This window comes from Panthera leo, chromosome C2, assembly GCF_018350215.1.
Source record: "Panthera leo isolate Ple1 chromosome C2, P.leo_Ple1_pat1.1, whole genome shotgun sequence".
Lineage (NCBI taxonomy): Eukaryota > Metazoa > Chordata > Mammalia > Carnivora > Felidae > Panthera > Panthera leo.
In genome coordinates, this window is record NC_056687.1 from 100,124,047 (window position 1) to 100,144,972 (window position 20,926).

At 36.8% G+C, this 20,926-nt stretch overlaps 1 pseudogene; it reads right to left on the minus strand.

Annotated features, from left to right (window-relative positions):
• Window positions 1-17,046: 17,046 nt before the first annotated feature.
• LOC122198545 lies at window positions 17,047-17,548 on the minus strand (annotated as a pseudogene).
• Between the last annotated feature and the right edge of the window lie 3,378 nt (window positions 17,549-20,926).

The following is a 20,926-nucleotide window of genomic DNA, read 5'->3' on the forward strand; positions in this document are numbered from 1 at the left end:
CCCATTTCACCTTATGGCTCTAAAGTGTTTCTCAGCAACTAAGGACAAGAAACCAAACATATAACAAAAGATGCTTTACTGCTCTTATGTTGAGGAAATTCTAAGGGTTTTGGGAACTGTGACCCAGGAATAGTAGTTGATGACCAATATGAAAAATCTTATAAATCACAATATCACAAGAACCAAAGATTAGTTACACAAAGATTAATCTGTCCCACTACAAGGAATTTGTGACAACAAATATGTGACAACATATGTCAATATGTGACACATATTGACACATATGTCAATATGTGACAACATACAACAATAATAACAACATAAAACATTTGAAAGTATTCAAAAATAGAATAAATTGGGGCACCTGGGTGGCTCAGTAAGTTAGGCTGAGTCTTGATTTTGGCTCAGTTCATGATCGTGAAAGGTTCATGAAATCAAGCTTCATGATGGCTCCATGTGCTGACAGCATGGAGCCTGGTTGGGATTCTCTCCCTCTCTCTCTGCCCCTCCCCTGTTCATGCTCTCTCTCTTGCTCTTGCTCTCTCAAAATAAATAAATAAACTTTTTAAAAAGTAGAATAAATTGCCTCAATCTATCTCATGAGTTTAGGAATATTCAGTCTTTGGAACTATTCAAGGAAAAATGAGATAAGTATATACTTATCTACACTCTTCTGCACAATCTCATCTTTGCACATTGCTTAAATTGCCACCATTGTTTTTTTTAATGTTTATTTATTTTGAGAGAGAGAGAGAGAGAGAAAGAGAGTGAGAAAGGGACAGAGAGAGAGGGAGAGAGAGAACCCCAAGCAGGCTCCACACTGTGAGCTCAGAGCCAGACGTGGGGCTCAAACTCACAAACCATGAGATCATGAATTGAGCCAAAATCAAGAGATGGACACTTAACCAACTGAGCTACCCAGGTGCCCCCCAACACTGCTGATTTTAAATATTGATTTCAAGTCTCATCTATATTTTAAATTCTAGACACACAACTTTACCACCCTCCTTGTTGTGTCTGTATCAATGGTTTCTCAACTGGGGACAATTTTGCCCCTGCCTCAGAAAATATTTGGAAAAGTCTGGAAACATTTTTGGTTGGCACAACTGAGATGGGTGCCAGTGGGTAGAGGCCAAGGATATTGCTAAACATTCTCACCACTACAAATTATGCAGCCCAAAATATCAACAGTACCAAGGTTAACAAACACTGCTCCAGATGTATATCCAACAGGTAGCAAACTCAGCATTACCAACTCCAACCTCTTTATCTCCACTCCACTATTCTGCTTTCCCTGTAAAATCCAAAGTCTCCTCTCAATAAAGCTTAGTTGCTATTCCCTATTATGATTAATGGCATCATTAGCTACCCAATCACATGAGCTAGAAATCCTGGAGTCATCCTTAACTCCTCACTTTCCCTTGCCTATTAATCTACTTCTAAAATGCCTTTCTAAAATTTCCCCCTCCTTTCCACCACTCCTGCCACTGATTTAGTTCAGTCTCACCCACATTTTCCCCCCACAAGATTTTTTTCCCCACTAATTCATCTTTCACCTTGCTGCCAGGATTATCATCCTAAAACACAGAAGCAATAGTCCTATTATCCCATGCAAAACCACAGTTAAGCCACCAGTGTCTAACAAATAAAAGTTCAAACTCTGCATTGACATGGAAGATGCTGAACAATCTGGCCCCAAATTCGCTCAAGAGTTTCATCCCATTCACTACCTCCTCTCCTTGGCTACTGGGTTGTAATATTTTTAATGTCCTTTTAAATATTGAGATTCCATATCTCTACTGCTTTTCATTTACAGACAAAAGAGATAGCAGTGTTCTCATTCAATATGTCCCATTACATTGTTATCTTTATATGAACATCCATTATCTTGTTTATGATGAGGCTTTAATCTGAGTTGAAATTCCTAGAGAGAATATATCAAGAACAGGAAATGTAAAATAATCTCTTCCCAACCATAGTGATTTTATATGTTTTATATGTTTGGTAGTCAAAATAAAGACATTTGCAGCTATTTACAGTTTGCTTTTTGATATTTTTTTTTAATATTTAGATTTTATGAGTAAATACTTCCAAAGATGAGAAGTCCAAAATGCCAGACCATGTTATATTCTCTCACTGGATGAGTGAGAGGATCATTATGTGTGTTGTACTTTCTTTTTATTAAGTAGTAGAACTTCAGGGAAGGCTAAAAACTTAACAGTTCTTTGAGGCTGTACTGAAAGGAAAACACCTATTTGACCACTTAATGCATGTAGCCAGGATGAAACAACTGGTCATACAGATGGTTAAATGTGAAATATGTAGCTAAGGGAGACCTCGTGAAATATATTTGAGTATGTACTGCATTGAAATACAATAAAGGTACACAAATCTCCAAATCCCTTTATTAATAAGGTAGAAAAAGAGGCATGTTTTTGGATGCACCCAAACCCTTTATATTTGCCTTTGGAATTTGGGCTCCTTCATACTCTCAACACATGTACTCAAACAGTCTCTTCCTCTGTGTTGCAGTTGAATCCTTCCTAAGACGACAATGCTGCTGGCAGCCAAGAACAAAGTTAGGTGTTCCAGGCAAGCAAGTCTGGGGTGACAGCCAAGTCTCCACAAAGCAGAGTTCTCCAGATAATAAAGAGTTGACTGTGGTGGCAAAAGCCTTCTTGCAGGTGCAGATGCGTGTATTTTGGAAGACAAGCAAAGCCTTTCAGCTGCGTCCCTACCCCACCAGCACCACCTTATTTTTACAGTGCTCTGATCATACTGGAGTTTTCACTTCAGGAATTTGTTACTCCAAAATGTTCCAGGTGTGGGATGGAGGAGGAAAGCAGAGAAGACACGGAAGGGTGTAGTATAGAAATAAAAAGAAAGGAAAAGAAAAGAAAATGGGACAGGGTATTAAAGGCCTTTCTATTTCCCAAGCCTTATTCTTGCTTTTTAGCAATATAACCTGATGTATTCTATTCAAATTTAATACAATCAACCTTCATGCATACATTGCTGACATTTTGGGTAGTAAGTAAATAGACGACTCTGTCAAATTGAAGCTTCAGACATCAATTAAGATATCTGTGTCATCACTGATGTTATTTTTTAAAGAAAACATATTTCCTGCAATTTTATTGGCTGAAATTCTTTTATTTCTGTTAGTCTGCTGCATTTCACATTTATCTTTGTAATAAACTAGTTTTGATCTAGTTTGTTATCAGATCCTAAAAGACCACAGCACAAGAACAATTCTGTAACATTTCATCCCCTACCTGTAATACAGGAAATTTCCTCTTCAACAATATTTTTTATAATAAAATGCAAACCAGTAATTGATTTAAGTAGACTTTTAGACAAAATTAAAGAGACCAATTTCTCAAGCTCTGTAGTTTGCTTATCAGCAGTAAATGAAAACTAAAAATAGAGCAGAGTAATCCGTAAAGCATCATTTTCTGATGTCTAGATTAATAATTATACAAACCTAGATTTTTCATGTTCTTCTCAATGCTGTGTGAATCATCAAAGCAGAAAAACAGTATCCTCTTTTTGTTGATAAAGTTTTTCATGTCTCTCAAACTCAGTACATTACATCTTTGGCCACTGTAATTTGCCTAATCTTGTAGTACTGACAAAGGCTACGGTGACTCTCTACTTTAATTTTCCAGAAACATTTCAACATGGAATGGTGAAACAATTTGAACATACATATGCAAAGCCGAAAAAGATGTATTCTAAAAAAATGTAATGATAGATATTACAAGTGTCTCTGAAATCAACTTATGAAAATCATAAGCATATGTCAGAATAATTCATTGCAATAAATTGTATTCAATTTTAATAAATGGATTCAAATTTGACAAAGTCAGTCTATACTGAATCTAATTTCCTTTATGTGAGATGTCCATATAATAAGCTCCATTTGCCAGTGAAAGTTGACATTAAAAGATTCTGTGTAAAAAGTGGCAATCAATAAGATCCTAGCAACCTTACCAAACTGAAAAATCCAGACACATTCCAGGATAGAATGTACCTTACAAAATGAGAAGAATGAGAAAAAAAAAACATGAGAATTTTGGTAACTAGAACTAGGTAGTGCAACAATATGGTGAAATGACTGAAGATGACATATTACAGGAATGGAAGTATCAGATTCAGTCTTTAAGCTAAAGGACAGAAGAGGTCTTTACTTTGACAAAAAGTCATTACTTAGGAGCCAAGTGAAATGATCAGTGTGATTATGAAGGGGAACAGAATATACCACCCCAAAATAATCCACTTTGGCATGTGGATGATTTTGAGCTGAAGGCAATCAAGTCCCAGCAAATTCAAAAACTTTTTACCTGTCCCTTAACTACCTAAAATAATTTAGATGGGGGCTTGGCCCAGAAAGAGAGCGATTGCCAGAGATCACTCTTTTATCTGAAAGACTTTGCTGCATGCCAGGGCAAATACCTGCTCTTCTTATCTTCCCATGAATTTGCCTCCTTTTTGACGCCCTAAGTTGTTATCCCATTCATTAGCTCAGAATGACCTACAAGCCTCAATTGCCTGATAGCTTTAGGTCTCATATTTTTATGGGGCTTCCACAGGTACAAAATTAAATTTGTTTTTCTCCTGTCAATCTGTCTTTTGTCAATTTAATTATTAGCCCAGACAAAGAACCTAGAAGTGTAGAAGAAAAAGTTTTCTGCCCAACAATCATTTAGTCAGACAATCCTGTTTTTCTCTCCCTGTATATTCATAATATTACCTACCATCAGGCTGTTATCAGGATTCAATAAACAGCCAGTAGGTAGCAATGTCATTATTACTGTTACATATGTGCCACAAAGGCAGGGTTTACTCTTTGCACTATTTATAAACGCATTTAACGTTTGGCACAAAGTTCTGCATATGAATACTACATGCCTAAAGGACACTGATGATAAGTGCCTCTGAAATTTACATACAAAATCATAATTATGTGCTCTTTTTAGGATTCAGCTACCATTGGTTTCTTGGTGTGGCTAGTCAAGAGTGCAAGGTAAGAAGGTAAGTAGAGAAGCTCGAGAAATGACAGCTACAAAATAATTTTTATAAAACCGAAACCAGGGAGAATGATTTTATAAACTAGAAATAAGAAGGCAAGGAGGCCTGGAAAAAGCCTTCTTGTATCTACCTGAATGTAAAGCATGCAATATCCTGATCCAGAACCTCTGCAAAAGGAAATCAGGAAAGCGCCGACTACACAGGTAGCTTGCCTACAATATTTGTGAGGAAGATTTTGATAATAACCTTCTGATATCTAAATGACATGTATTAAAAGGACAGTGACTAGCTTTTCTCAGTCTTCACTAAGAGCAACCAAGAAGATGTGTGTTTATACAGCAGGAGAGATTTGGGAATGGGTTTAACCAAGAATTTCTTAACAATGCAGGTAACTGCCCATGGCAAGGGATTAGCAAGGGAAAGTATGACATACCTTCTACAGAAGTACTTTGAGGGGCACCTGGGTTGGTCAGTCAACATCCTCTCAGACCATGATCTCATGGTTCATGGGTTTGAGCCCCATATTGGGCTCTGAGCTGACCACTCAGAGCCTGGAGCCTGCTTCAGATTCTGTCTCTGTCTCTGTCTCTCTCTCTCTGCCCCTCAATACTTATGCTCTCTCTCTCTCTCTCAAAAATAAATAAGTAAACATAAAAAAAAAAGAAAGTCCTCTGAAATCATAAAGATTCTCATCTCATCCTGACAAATTACTTTTAAAGCTCTTTTTAGCCCTCTAAGATTTTAAGATTGTGTGGTAAGGGCCAATTAAAATTAGAGTTGTAGAGAATTTCTAGGTTATACTTAACCAGAAAATAATAAACTGGGAATGCCACTTTTCCTATCAGTCAAATGTCTAACCTCCCTTAAGTTTAATATTCAGTAACAAATTGATAAAATCATTTGGCCCAACTGAAAAGTTTTCTGGAACTGAAGGTACAGCAAGGGATTTAATACCTTCAATAACAATTTCAAAGAAACTAATGTCAAGCACTTTACTAATTCCTGAAGAAGAAGGAAAAAAAACACATAAAAAAGTTTTAGAGAACATTGGTGTTAAATATCAAAAAATATTTTCTTTAGAAAATCACATCAAATACTCTACAATACAAAAAACAAACAACAACAACAAAAGAACACATGTCCTAAAATCCTTGGTGTCATTTTAAAGAGTTAGTAGTAAAAAATGTTTCCCATAGAGAACTTTTTTAAAGTTATGAAATATTTCTGTCAAATATTAAAAATAATGAATACATGAGTTGAAACGTAATTCACTCAAAAAGTATTTCTTAAGAATCCTCTTTCAATGAGAGTCTTAAGTAGTAGCCAAAACCAATTTAATCAACTGTTATCCGGTATGAAAGGTTGGAAAAATCCAATAGAAATGTAGAGCATTTCTATTAGTAGGAACTAATACTAATATATCACACTTAAAAAAGTTAAATCAAAAATTCAAATCAGATTTCTTAGCTTCGGTGGTGTATTTATGATTATGATCCATAGGCATCAAGGACCCAAAGCATTTACTTTCATAATCAACCTATTTCAAAGCACATCCTACCTACGTCGGTAAATCTTGACTGTCTGCCATTTCTGTTAAGTCAACCCGGTATTATTTTTGCTTTCGATTTCAAGTGCCCATAATGTATTTCATATTTCAAATGATCTAAAGAAATGAAGCCTTCAAGCCCCAAGTTGTTTTTATATCCAGACAGTTTCCAGGCATGGTATCTCCCTGGGGAGGGCTCGGTCTACTCTCAACCAATACCTGATGACTGACAAATTTCTGTCTCATCTTAAACTTTTCATGCTCCCTCCAGACTATTTTTGCTAGTCACCTGTATCTTTGGCTGCCGTTTACTATATCAACAAAATCACCAAGGGAACTTGTTAAAGCAAAGACAGTGACCCTCCTTAGATTTTGAATCTGAATCTCCTAGATTTGTGTCTGGGACTTTGGACTAACAAGCCTTCTGCCAGTACGTAAACTCCTAAGGGATTCTTAAGCTTTATCAGTTTGAGACAGTACTTCATGACATAGCTATCAACGCTAAAGCATATCTATCAATGCTAAAATTGAGTCCTAGGATATATTCCTTAGGATCTCAATATCCATATAGTATTTAAATTAATTGTCACAAAAACTCTAAGCAGTGAGAAATACTATTTCTATTTTACACAAGAGGACAGCAGGGTTCAAAGAAATTAAAGGGCACCTGGGCGGCTCCCTCGGTTGACCATCAGACCAACTCAGGTCATGATCTCAGCGTTCAGCAGTTCAAGCCCCACATCAGGCTCACTGCTGTCAGCGCAGAGCACACTTCAGATCCTCTGTCCCCCTCTCTCTGCCCCTTTCCCACTTGCACTCTCTCAAAAAATAAATAAATAAATAAATAAAACATTAAAAAAGAAAAAGAAATTAAGTATTGGGTAAAACTATGAGCATGGCCAACATACTGTGTAGACTGTATGGTGGGATGAAAAAGACAAAGGACTCAGAAGTGAAACTTCTATTTGAATACCAGGAGGGCCACTAATGCAAACCGATATTTCCATTTAACCCCTTTCAACCCCCAATTAATCACAGTAAAATGGTGACTCTAATGCTGACCTTTGTAGGTCATAGCATATCATCGTTCACTCAAGAGATATTAATCCATTTCATCTGCAATTTTTTTTCCTTAGAATTTCCTTAGGCCTAAACTTATTTTAAAATGCTTCTTTTGGCCTGTTTATTTCTGAGTAGAAACACAGTCCTACCTTTTAACAACCTTATTATTAGATGATAATCAGTTATCTAAATACAATTATTTAGGAGGTCCACCTGTAATTTAAAGCACCATTCATTTCAAACCTGTTTAAAATAGAAACAATTGGAGAATTTTCAAAATTAGGAGAATATTAAACAAGTAAAAATTATTAAATAAAATTATGATACAGCCACACAGAATAATACTATGCAATCATTGAAAGTTGTAATTTTTGAAGAATTGCCAGTAACAATAAAATAGTAGACACAATAGGACATGAAATTATATTTATTACATAATTCCATGATCAAATATATGTGTACAAATGCATGTGCATGAACATATATACATGCAATTGTGTCAAAAGAGAGAAAGGAAATATACCAAAGTATTAATAGTAGTTATTTGTGGGTTGAGTAATTATAGATTACTTTTATTTTCTTCTTTGTAGTTTGTTTGGATTTTACACATTTGCTACAAAATTATATGTACTTTTTACAAAGAGAAAAAGTAAACATCATATAAATGAAATGTATAAGTAAAACAAAATAAAAAAAGTGCTGTAAAGCAAGCAAAATGAGGCAATGCTATCATTTGCTTCTTTTTACCCCTGAGGTTGTAACAAGAATATATTTCTTATAAGGGTTTCTTTAATTTCTTTTATACCCAACATTATAAAATGCTCAAAGAAAGATAAAGATCCTCTCAGATTACACTCATTATGAGTTTCTCTCTGACCATATCTGGCTTCCGTTAAAATTCTACAAATACAGTATCTGCAACAGAAGGCTCTAAAATAAGGGAACAAACTGTTTTTAACTGTGTGGGGTAGTTTCTCACTTACACAGAAATCAGTCTTCCCCAAATAAAACTGCGGTACCCCCATTCTAGCATTTAATACAAGTCTACTCTATCCTGGGCACTATTCTAGCTCTTCTGTTTTCATTATTCTTCCCTCTGTGGCCTTGAGCAAGTAACTTAACCTTTCTGTGCTCCTATTTCCCATATAAAATAGAATGACAGTAGTAACAACTTGATTAAGCATTTTTAATTTGAAGATTAACTCAGTTGATATTTAGAAATCCCATGGGGCGCCTGGGTGGCGCAGTCGGTTAAGCGTCCGACTTCAGCCAGGTCACGATCTCGCGGTCCGTGAGTTCGAGCCCCGCGTCAGGCTCTGGGCTGATGGCTCGGAGCCTGGAGCCTGTTTCCGATTCTGTGTCTCCCTCTCTCTCTGCCCCTCCCCCGTTCATGCTCTGTCTCTCTCTGTCCCAAAAATAAATAAAAAACGTTGAAAAAAAAAAAAAAAAAAAAAAAAAAAGAAATCCCACAAGAAAATAATCATAGTATAATAATAATGATGATGATAATAGTAACGATAATAAGTATTATTTTTAACCTTAACAGCCATGTTTAAGGAGCAGGTATATAATTGCCTCAGACAGTTGATAAGGACACTGGGATTGAGAGTTTAAGTTACTTCTCACCTTATGTGTGCCAAGAGTCGAACGCAACTTTTGCTGACCCCACAGCCCATATGCATCCTTTAAACTATCATGCAACAGACAATATTCATAAAGAGTCACAAACCTATTATAAGCTAGACACAGAAACCGAGCAATATGGGATAAGACTCAGCTGTTGCTTTCAGGCTAGTGAAGGGAGCAGGCAGGTCTTCAAGCGGTAAGTACGATGGCAGGGATGAGAATATGAGGCTGTAATGGCAGAGAGAAAGGTGCTAAGTGTAGCTAGAGAGGTCCGGCAAAGCTACCCGGAAGAAGCAACACTTGAGCAGAGATCTGAAGAATGAGTCAGAGTTAGCCGGGAAGCTGGTAAGGAACAACAATCAGCTGGCATTTGCTCTCTGGAGTTCTGTGCTGGAACTCTGGAGCTGCCAACACTAGCCTCATGCCAGGTGACAAATGATCTGAGTGCCCACAGCCGCAGCTGCCGTTTTATACCCTCTCCCTCCTACTTCCATCGTTAATGATCCTGAGACCAGAAAAGAATACATCTTAGTAACCAAGAGCTCTTCCATTAGCCTTTAGTGCAGAGATACAAGAAACGTTCTTCACTCCTGTTAACAATACAGCTACACGACCTTTATTATTTTCCTCTAGCACTTGCTAAAATAGACGTTTGCTGCTACTCACTCATTTGTATTCATCTTGGTGGCAGCCTGTTGTATGCTCATAAAGTCCTCATTACAAAAAATACATGATTTTTTGTCCCCCCAGGAACAACTTTAAAGTATGTCAGTGCTCTAAGGTTGCTTAAGGTTAATTCTTGCTGCCAGGAACACTTCCGATCTGCCCTAACTTTCAGCAGTTCTGACTTTGGAATATTCTACCTGCAGTTACACAACACCCCAGAGACACAGGTATGCCAGAGGTATCTCTTCCAGATGTAAATAGCTTTACCAAGTGAAGGCAAGGTTTGTGCCTTTATAGATATCTCTGCATATCAAATATTTCTTTTTAAAAATCTCATTTCAAACAGTCGATTTGAGGAGAAATAACTTTCCCTTTCTGTTGTAGTTTGTCACTCTCAGTTTACAGAGCTTCTGGAAAAATTTCCATTTGCCCCTTAGAAGTCACTGCTACATTTCTAAATCTATTCGAATTTGTGAGGGGAAAAAAGAATTTAATCTTTATATAATTGTCAGGAACTAAACTTCAGTGCTGTTTGTGGCTGGAAGTATGTTTTAAGACTCATGGAAATGGTTGCTTTCCTTTAGGGAGTTTACAGTTTGGTTGGAAAGGCAAAAGAAAAAATGTTAAACCGATTCAGTGGACTGACCAAAGGAAATAGCGACATCAGGACACCAGAGGAAGAAGAAAACTTTTCTCCATGCTAAGAAAGAGGAGTATAATATGGAATCCAGTAGCAGAATATTTTTATTATTTGTGTATATTTCGTATTTGTGTATTTTTCAATGCTTAGCTTTCCAAAGAATAAAGAAAAAGCCTCCAATATATTTTCCAAGGCATTGTACTTTTTGTACTTTCAAAATGATCATTGAAAGGAACTTCTGCCTCTCAAACAAGTTTTTTTTTTTTAACCTTAATTTAAAGAATCTTGACAAACTAGTTCCAATATACGAAGAAAAATCTATTTCAATTGTTATAAGAAACACAACAGTTTTAAGTCAACCACTAGGGGGAAAAATCTGCAGTACACAGTGCAGTATATTTCTCCGAAACGGAACCTCCAGCTTTATTTGGACAAGATATGCTTCCCCTAATCCATCGGTCTCCAGGCCAAACCATGCCCCAGGGCTTACAATAAGGTAAAAATCCTGGGTCACTGTTTCTTCCCATCTCCTCTCCCATGGGTTAAAAATAAAGCATTAACAGCATGTCCAGCAGGATAGAAACCAGAACTGGTGTGAAAATTTGTCATACTGACACGGATGAGAGAAAAAGCCTGACTCTGTGCAGATTAGGTTGAAGTGAATGAAATCCTGCATCCTTAGTTTAACGAACATATACAAACCCCATCAACATATATTTTCAAACTGAGAAATTCTTCCCTTATGTATTTTTAAATGAATCCTATGAAAGTGAATTAAGATGTATAAATTATCATCACAGAATAAAGGTCTCTCTTGGGCAAAAGGGGAAACTCCAGGTGTTTGTTTTATCTTTTAATGTTGCTGGTTCAGTGACCCTGTTTATTTGGCTTTTTTATTTGTAAGATACTATATACATTTATTTATAATTTAATCAAGTGAACTACATTTATAATTTCCTGTAAAATGTCTATTTATTTTCATTTAGTATCATCCTTTCAAACAACAATAACAACACAATTCTTCACTAATTTATTTACATGTATCTGTCATTGCCCATAAAAGCTATCAATGTCATTACACAGGGACAGAGAAAAGGACTACCTCCGTGTATGGGGGCTGGGACCCCAAGCATGCTACCTCAGTACCCCCTAAAACCATGGAAACAAAGAGTTAATGACCTCTGAAGTGATAACTGGGCACTCCCAGAAGTAGAAAGAGGCTCTAGAGAGTTTTCCTGTACTAAGTTGCAGATGACCAGATATTAGAAGCATTCATGTAAGGAGGTAAATATATATTTCAGTGTGCAAAGACATCCCTCAAACTCTACAACCATTTGCCTGCATTCGTTTAACGTGTTAATATCCTCTTATGTGTCTACCATAGAGATATGAAAATGAGCTGGTGAATTCTGCCTATTTGTAATTATCCTAGTAACTCCTTTAAAAATGCGAAGGGAAGACTGTTCATGTAAAAGATTAAAAATAGAGGAAGATGAAACATCAATAGTGGCTATTCTAGGGAACTTGCTTTTCATTACCTGAGCCATAGGGGGGATCCGCTGGAACAAGAGTTCCAAAGACTTGGTAAATTTTGAGGATGTTAATCATTGATGAGTAGTAGGGAAACTAAATGTAAATAATATAGAATCCTAGCCGTATCCCCATTCATTCATTCATTCATTCATTCATTTATATAGTAGATACTTTTTTCAAGAAATGTCTAGGTTCTGTGGATATACTATTGAGAAAGACCTCCCTGTCTTGGAACTTATATTTTAATATGGAAAATATACAGTAAGTAAATCATAAAGTTATTGTGAAGCCTTACACTGGCTCTTGCTATTATACACAACACTCAATATTTCTAAAAGAGTACTTAATACCGATATTTTTAATGGCAGTGGGAGTGAACTAATGATGAAAATCCAAAATGTTCAGTCTGATGTTCAAGGCCATCTCTAATACTGCCCCTGCCTCCCCCTGTATAATATTATCTCTTACTGCTCACTCCTGAGATCAATGAAGAAAGCAGTAGCCAATACAAACTAACTGCTTGACTGCACATTATCTTTACTCACCAAAATCAATCTTTCCATCCATTCCTTGAGAAGAGTGCCTTATAATGTCAAGTCCCCAAGTCAGATTTCTCCCTCCACTTAAATGCTATACATCTTGGGCATGCCCCTCTCTAATAGCATTTATTTTGATTTCTATTTTACTATATACTCATGTTCATAAAAATGCCCATCCTAGTCATTTATTTGACTGGCAACTTTTTGAGGGCAGGGACTACTTCTAACTTGTCTTGATGTCTCAGGCTATTTGGCATACTGTCTTAAACCATTAGGTCTCAATTCATACTTCTTATGTTGAATTGTGTTGTATTTGCTGTGTTCAATGGCAGGACATAACATTCAGTACCTGATTCATGTACAAATCTGTTACAAGGGAACACATACAAGTTTATAAGTAGCCTAACATTAGTTTTAGAACAATAATACAAAGAGTAAAGCCGTGGCCTGCGTTATTTCCAATGTAGTTCTGAACTTTTGGATCTTTCAGTTTGCTGAGTAGTTTCAAATATAAGCTCCCAGTCAGAACTCTCAAGTTTTCAGACTTTTGTGCATTCCAGCTATAGTAACCTCAAGTCTGGGGAATCTATATTTATATACCTATGCATTCTATTTCCATATAATCACTTCAGCCAATATTTTATGTTCAAAATATAAAAACCAAACTATTCCTCAGGATTTAAAAGTACAACTAAGTGCACAACTGAATGAAACTTGGGAAATATAACACGTTTAACACTGAAACTATTCAAAGACTTAAACATTCTTTAAATTCAGATTTATTTTTGGCAAGAGATGATCTTCATACTAAGTTATCTAGATAGAAATATTGTGTGAAGGTGTGAAAATCTATCCACATCCAACACATGCATTTTTATAACATAAACAATTCTGCATGTAGGTGACACATATATGTTATTGTCTACACATACACAACACCCATTCACATGGTATATGAGACCATACAAAATGTACATACACAAGATATGTGTTTTTCATCACTAGTGTTTTCATAACTGCACAATATTTTTTTCTGGCCCACAGATATAAAAATCATTCATATTTTATAGGTCTGTTTATGTCTACACCTACAGTAAAAGTAACTTAATATCTAATCCACAGTAGTTAAACAGTTAAATATATATTTTTTTCTATTGCCTCTTGAAAGTCGTATCTGGTAAAATCACATGCTAATATGGTTTAGGTTTACTTTCTTCTTTTTTTTTCTCTAACAAAGAAACAAAAGTATTTTGGTGCTGTTATCATGTGTTTCTTTAGACCATTAGATCATATTTCTATCAATAGACAATGTTCTGCAACGGTTTTATTATATCATGTTGAAAAATGAAAGATTGTGACCTCAAATCCCCATGATCCAGGCAAAAATGAAATGAGTGTATACACATAGGCACAATTCAGGACACAGAACGTTTGGTACACAAAGAATGATCAGACGGGTTCCTACCCAGCACAATTCAAATTCAGTAGTTTCTCTTGCACATACCAGCTCAGCTGCCCACGATCCTTGATGCTTTTAAATACTACAAAGCAATTTACACTCCAACTGCCGCCTGCTTAAGTTCTTCCTTTTGCGCTCAGAAATGGAAATACTTGGACAGTGAGTGATGCCCTGTTGCAGCTGTTTCCCGAGTCCTTCAGCAACCCACCTCTGAGCCGCGCTGGGTTAAGCCCCGCCGCTCCAAGCTCTTTCTCCCCACCAGCAGGCAACTGGTCGGCCGCTGGGCGGAGAGAACGGGCACCAGGGCGCCATCTGGAGGCGCCTGGAGGCACCCGCAGCAAACTTAGAACAACTGGGTGGAACAAGAATGTCAGCAAATTCTTTGTTAAAATAAGCATACTGTTTATTTACACTTTCATATATATATATATATATGTATATATATACACATATATATATATACACATATATAAGACAAAAATGCAAGAAATCCTCATAAATGTTCTATTTCTTTCATTCTTCACAATACGGTAAAAACTGTGATCTCATTTATGTACAAATAACGAGATGACAAATTAATCTTATTTCTTTTTGACTCAACTCAAATGAAAATAATTAACACTGGCTACTATCAGAAGTTTCTATGATTTCGATATTTAACAAAAACACAGCTTTCCAAAAGAGAAATCTATGCCTCTGAACTAATACAATGCCAGTGTGTTAAACATGCTCTGCTTTTTTAAAAATTACACACATTACCTCTGGAAATGTTTAGTGTGTTCCTTATCAGTGCATTACACTGACTTGAGTATGATAACAAGAAAAAACAGTTTCGATTATAGTTCACTTGATAAAGTGTTCATAGGACTTAAACATTTCAACAAAAGCTCCTCAAATTAATTTCCCACTAAATACCTCCCTAAGCTTCTTTCCCTTAAAGAGGATAATTTGTATACCTGAATGAGATATAAGCTTAATTAATTAATTGAATAGAGCACTTAAAGGCTTATCTATTGTGATATGCATTTAGAAATGTGATTATTGAGTGTTTCGTTATTCCCGACAGATCAAAATGAACATGATTGCTATTCCCATCCCCCACTCTACCTCACTCCTATGTCCATCATGCATCAAGATTTGGGATGTCACCTTGTCTTTAAAATTAAAATTTGACTTTGAAACTATTTAATAAGGGATCCATTTATTGCGATCGTACATTTTTCCTGACAAATATGGACCAGAGCTTGATTATATTATGTGGGGCCCTTTTGGGAAACAAAAATTCTTAATCACTTCAATTTCAAATCAGTGTTTGGGAAATTCTGACAGGATAAACATAGAAAAATTATTTCATCAATATTTCATCTCAAATGTTTATTTCTATGTGTTTGATACACAAATATGTCAGCTTTTCAACATATACCATTAAATTCTAAAGAAAAGTAAGATTTTTTTTTAAATAGAGACAGTATGTATCAAATACTCAAACTATATTTTTTGTGAGTTTGTAAAATGAGTGAAAATGTATGTGCTGAAAGGATTAAAAAGAATGGTAACTCTTTATGTCTCTATACCCTCAACTCCTAGCACTATGGAATATGAAAGCGTACGTGTCAACTAACTGATTCCTAAATTATATGACTTATATGTTGCACTATGGTTAGGGTTATATTGAACTTCTTAGAAAGGCAACATGCTCAAATACACAGTTTAAGATTACAAACAGAATAGCATTTGGAAACTTACATATAATAACAAATTAAACACTGACCAAACACAGATATGTCCAACTTTTACAAAGTAAAATGTGATACGTGAACATTTAGATGTAACAAACAGATAAATTAGGGGATAAAGCTCCCCACCATAAATGTTTTGACCTTACAAAATCATTTTTACATAAAAACTCACCAGAATTTATAGAATGATTTGAATGAAAAATAAATATTCACATGTATAAACATGAAAAAAAGTGAGACATTAATGAGAAGGGTAGACATGTAAACTTTATAGCCAAAGATACTGTTTCTATGCTGATCAGAATAAAAGGCTGAAAATCATAGGAGTTGATGCTACATGCAAAAGAGATGATTAGGTGGCTAGGGCAAGGAGAAGAAGCATCATGGCCATTTCATGTTGTCCCATGAAAGAGGGTCTAAAATTAGCCTTAAGACATTGAGACAAGAAAAAATATTTTTTAAAAGTGTAAATCTGGGGCGCCTGGGTGGCTCAGTCGGTTAAGCGTCCGACTTCAGCTCAGGTCATGATCTCGTGGTTTGTGAGTTCGAGCCCCGCGTCAGGCTCTGTGCTAACAGCTCAGAGCCTGGAGCCTGCTTTGGATTCTGTGTCTCCCTCTCTCTCTCTGCCCCTCCCCTGCTCATGCTCTGTCTCTCTCTCTCTCAAAAATAAATAAAACATGAAAAAAATTAAAAAAAAATAAAAGTGTAAATCCCCAAATAAGAGTGTAATAAAGAAGCAAATTATTTCTATTTTCACAATTTAGCATGTAAAACTCAAAGAAAGCAAAAATAGTCCAAGTCAAAGACCCACATAGGACTAAAGAACTAAAATAACATGGGGACTCTAAATATTTGTCTTTTACTGTGAACTAGGATGAAGAATCTGTGTATGTGTTCTATTGCTATATAGCAAATTACCACAATCTTTGTAGCTTAAAACAAAGCACACTTATTGTCTCACAATTCCTATAGGTCAGTAATCCAGGCATGACTTAGATGAGTCCTCTGCTCATTCTCACAAAGTGACAATCTTGGTATCAATTGGGCTGTTTGTTTGTTTTAATGTGAACCAGAAATGTTTATTGCAGAAATTTGGCCAAGATTCCTACTGGGTGGCCCCTGTTGCAGTTGGACTGGGGCCCTCCATCCAGGCCTGGGTAGGTAAAATAGAAAAGGTTACAAGGAGCATGTCTGAGGCCAGGGCTTCAGAGCTGCAAGATGATGTTAGGGGCCAGGCTGCAAGTGCAGCCTATACCATCTGGCTCCACATGCAGGGACTTCACTATGTCATCCTCTTCTACCATGGAAAACCTCTTAAGCTGGTCTTTTCCAAAGACAGACACCAATGAATTATCTAGTAGCAAATCCATCTCCTTTCCAAAGGCCCCTGTGGGGTCAGACAAGAGCCTAACCTTGTCTCCAAAGTTGTGAGCTCATCCCCACTTTTCAGTCACAAAGACATCATTAAAACTTGACATGCTACTACCTGGACCCCTTGGCCTTCAAAGCCTTAGCCGGCTCCACAAACCCTAGCAGGTGGGTCTTGGAACATTCGGGGGTAAAGGCCTCAGGGATTCCAAACAGCACCCCCTTCATGCCCCTGAACAGCTCTGCCAGGTTCAGTTTGTTCCTAGCCTCCCCTCCTAAAACCACCACTGAAGGGATGGAATCTCCCACCTCGACTGAGGCCATGGCTGAATTGGCGCTGCTGAAACCATAGGCCCTGCCAAGCATCTACTCCCTGACTCATTGCTGGCCCCCCCTCCTGCTCCCACTCCCACCCATGCTGCAGATAATGGCAGCTTCCCAGACAAGAACCAAGCCTGCTCAGCCCCCAAGAAGGTTCAGCCCAACCAGCAGCATGCCTATCCCAGAGACACTGGGCTGTATTCTTATCTGGAGACTTGGTTGGGGAAGAATGTGTTTCTAAATTCAACTAGGCTGTTGGAAGAATTCATTGCCTTGGATTCTTCAAGTTCACCAGGAGAAAGTGTCTTCATTTTAGGGAGGACACTAGTCTGTCTTTTAAGGACGTGCACCTAATTAAGTCAGGCTGACCCAGAACAATCTCCCTTCCAGCTAACTCAAAATCACCGATTTGGGATTCTACATCTGCAAAATCCCTTAACCTTTGCCATTTTCTATTGGGTAAAAAAAGTTACAGGCTCCACCCACACTAAACTATGAAGATGAGATTATGCAAGGATGTGACACATTGGGGATCACCTTAGGTTGTGTCCACAATGGGATCTCTATAAAGACACAAGAGATTTTTTGCTTACCATGCAAAAGCTTAAGGGGAACAGCTTGGGGAGAATGGAAGTGCAAGGACATTTTGTCCCCTTTGGGAACAAGGCAGAGACATGGATATATTTATTATAGGAGTTTTACAGCTGCATAGTTATATCTAACAAAGAAATATAATGAGGAAAATATAGACAAGTCATTTCATCAGGAAGGACACGGAAGCAGAAGGTTGGTGCAATGAATTAAAGAGTGATGTCAGGCTCTTGGTCAGGCAGGAATTGGGACAATGAAGAGCATAGATGCCAGCATGACTGCAATGGCTTTGTGGACTAGACATGTTTGTGTCACCTGGAAGCCTGTCCACAGCCCCTCACACTGAATCATCCATGATCTGAACTGGCTCAGCCTTACTGGACCAGGAATACATCTGAGCAAAAAGAATACATTCAGAGACTGACCAGAAACTTATGGTCTATGTGGCCTTACTGGAAAAAAAAAATAAGCCTGTTCAATTAAATTTTCAGGAATTTGAACTAAAGTAAAAGACAGAAGTTGCCAGTTGGTGGAGAATCCTGCAGCTGAAAGGCCATGTAGCAATTATGAGCTGTATGCTAGCTGATGCAGAGAAAGCAGCTTAGCAGAAGGAAAAAAAAAATGGTGCAGACTCAAAAAGAAGTAGAGATTAGAGAGAACATTCACTCATTTAATTCCTCTAATACATTTGTATAGAGTTCCTATTATGCACAGGGTACTGTTCTAGGTGCCAGCAATACTGCAATGAATAAAACAAAGCGCCTGTTCTCATGAAACTTATTCTGGTAGTGGGAGATAGACGGTAAAAATGCATGAGCATATAAATTATATTTCATGAGGAGAGAAAACTGTGGGAATAAAAAATAAAGCATGCCATGAAGTTTAAAAGCAATGGGGGAACTGCTACTTGGGGCAGCCATGGTCAGCAGTGCATGTTTGATGGTGTGTTCTTGGAACAGAAACCTGAATGCACTGCAGTTGCCAGCCAGCCGTGCTGATAACTGTGGAAAGGGTTTGCCGGACAGAGTGCACAGCGGATGCAAAGACTCTGAAATAGGTATGTCCTTGGTGAATCAAAGGAATAGCAACGGGCAGGGGGAGTATGCCTGGTGGAATGGGAGCAACAAACCAAATGATGGGGTATGAGGTCAGAAATGGAGTGAGCAAAAAGATCCCACTGGGCTTGTGAACCCGGGTCAGAATGTTAGCTTTGGCCCAGAGAGATGGGAAGCCACTAGAGGGTTACTAAAAGATAATAGCAGCCTTACGTTTTTAAGAATCATTCTTGCTGCTGTGGAGAACAGATGGGAAGTGAGGGAGGAGACAGGGAGACCATGTGGACCCTGAGAGATACAAAGTGTGGCCTAATTTCCAATTATGTTCCCCATGAGGTCTGGCTGTACTTGTTTCAGTACTTGAATTTCCGTGAGATAACACTGCAAAGCCTTTTAAAAAAAATATCCCCCTTTTCTTAAACCGGATTGCCAAAGACTCTAATGAACGTTAAACATATTCAAGACTTGGGTATTTTGGCTTTTTATGTATTTTGGCATAAGAGCTAAATGGTAGTAGAATTTTAAAAACACATGTTACTTTTTTATAAATGATAGAAAGTGCTTGCACATTGGGGAGTTGATGTCAGACTACTAAATTGTTGAACATAATTATTTTTCCAGGGTGTTGGCTTAAACCCATAGAAAAAAAGGTCAGCTCCCAAAGATAATCCATCTGATCTTTTGTGACATAAATGTTTCAAGAGTTTCTAACTCAATGAATATTCTCATCCAATATCAATAAAATAAATATGATGAAACTTTTATATCTTATGGATGACTATTTTGTTATAGTTTGAGTCTTTGAAACTCTGTTGCTTCCCCTATTAGAGACAAAACAATTTTAGAAACAAAACAAAGATTTTATAAAGAACCCATTATTTTTAAATTTTATATCCTCCCAACCCATACCCAAAGACACACACACACACACACACACACACACACACACACACTCATATATGTAACATTTTTAGATGTGTAAACATATTTTGGCTACTTTTTTATGGCATTTCTAATAAAATGTCACAAAACAAACCATAGAGTGTTTTAATGGGCAGGCGAGGGAAGTTAGCAAACACACTGTCACTGTCTTAATCACATGAAACATTTCACCATGCCACTGTCAATGAACATATGTAACTAATATAAGAAATTTTAAAAAAAGTTTTAGGTCAGACTATCCTTTAAAAATAACAAGGGTTCATTAAAATACATGCCCAAATATGCAAATATTCTTTATCTTTTATTTATATTTTTGGTGACACTCTCTAGAAAGTATTTTATATTTTTTGGATGATGGTAAATTAATAGCATTATAGGTTCCATATTATTTGATAATTTTTGCTGTCATTAAAAAGCAGTGAATGGCATCTTAGCTGTGCCACATATGTTTATTAAATTACGTTATTCTTATTTAAAATATTTGTTAAATGTAACATTTGTAATAAATATTTCCCCACTCACCAAATTCTTAAAAAACAGCACTATTAGAGAAAATAAAATTCAGACCATTCACCTGTGAAAAAAGAGTATTTTGTTGGATATGAAAGGGAAAGGATTGGCACCCATAGAATCAGATATTTTCCTGTGTGAAAATACACACACAACATCAATTTCAATACTCAAAAGACAGAGTTACAGATATTAGAATCACTAAACAGTAATTAACAACACAGAAATGTGCAAGGAGATTTAGATAGAACATTAAAACTAAAAGAAGCTATATCCTAAGTAATTCAACAGAGTGATA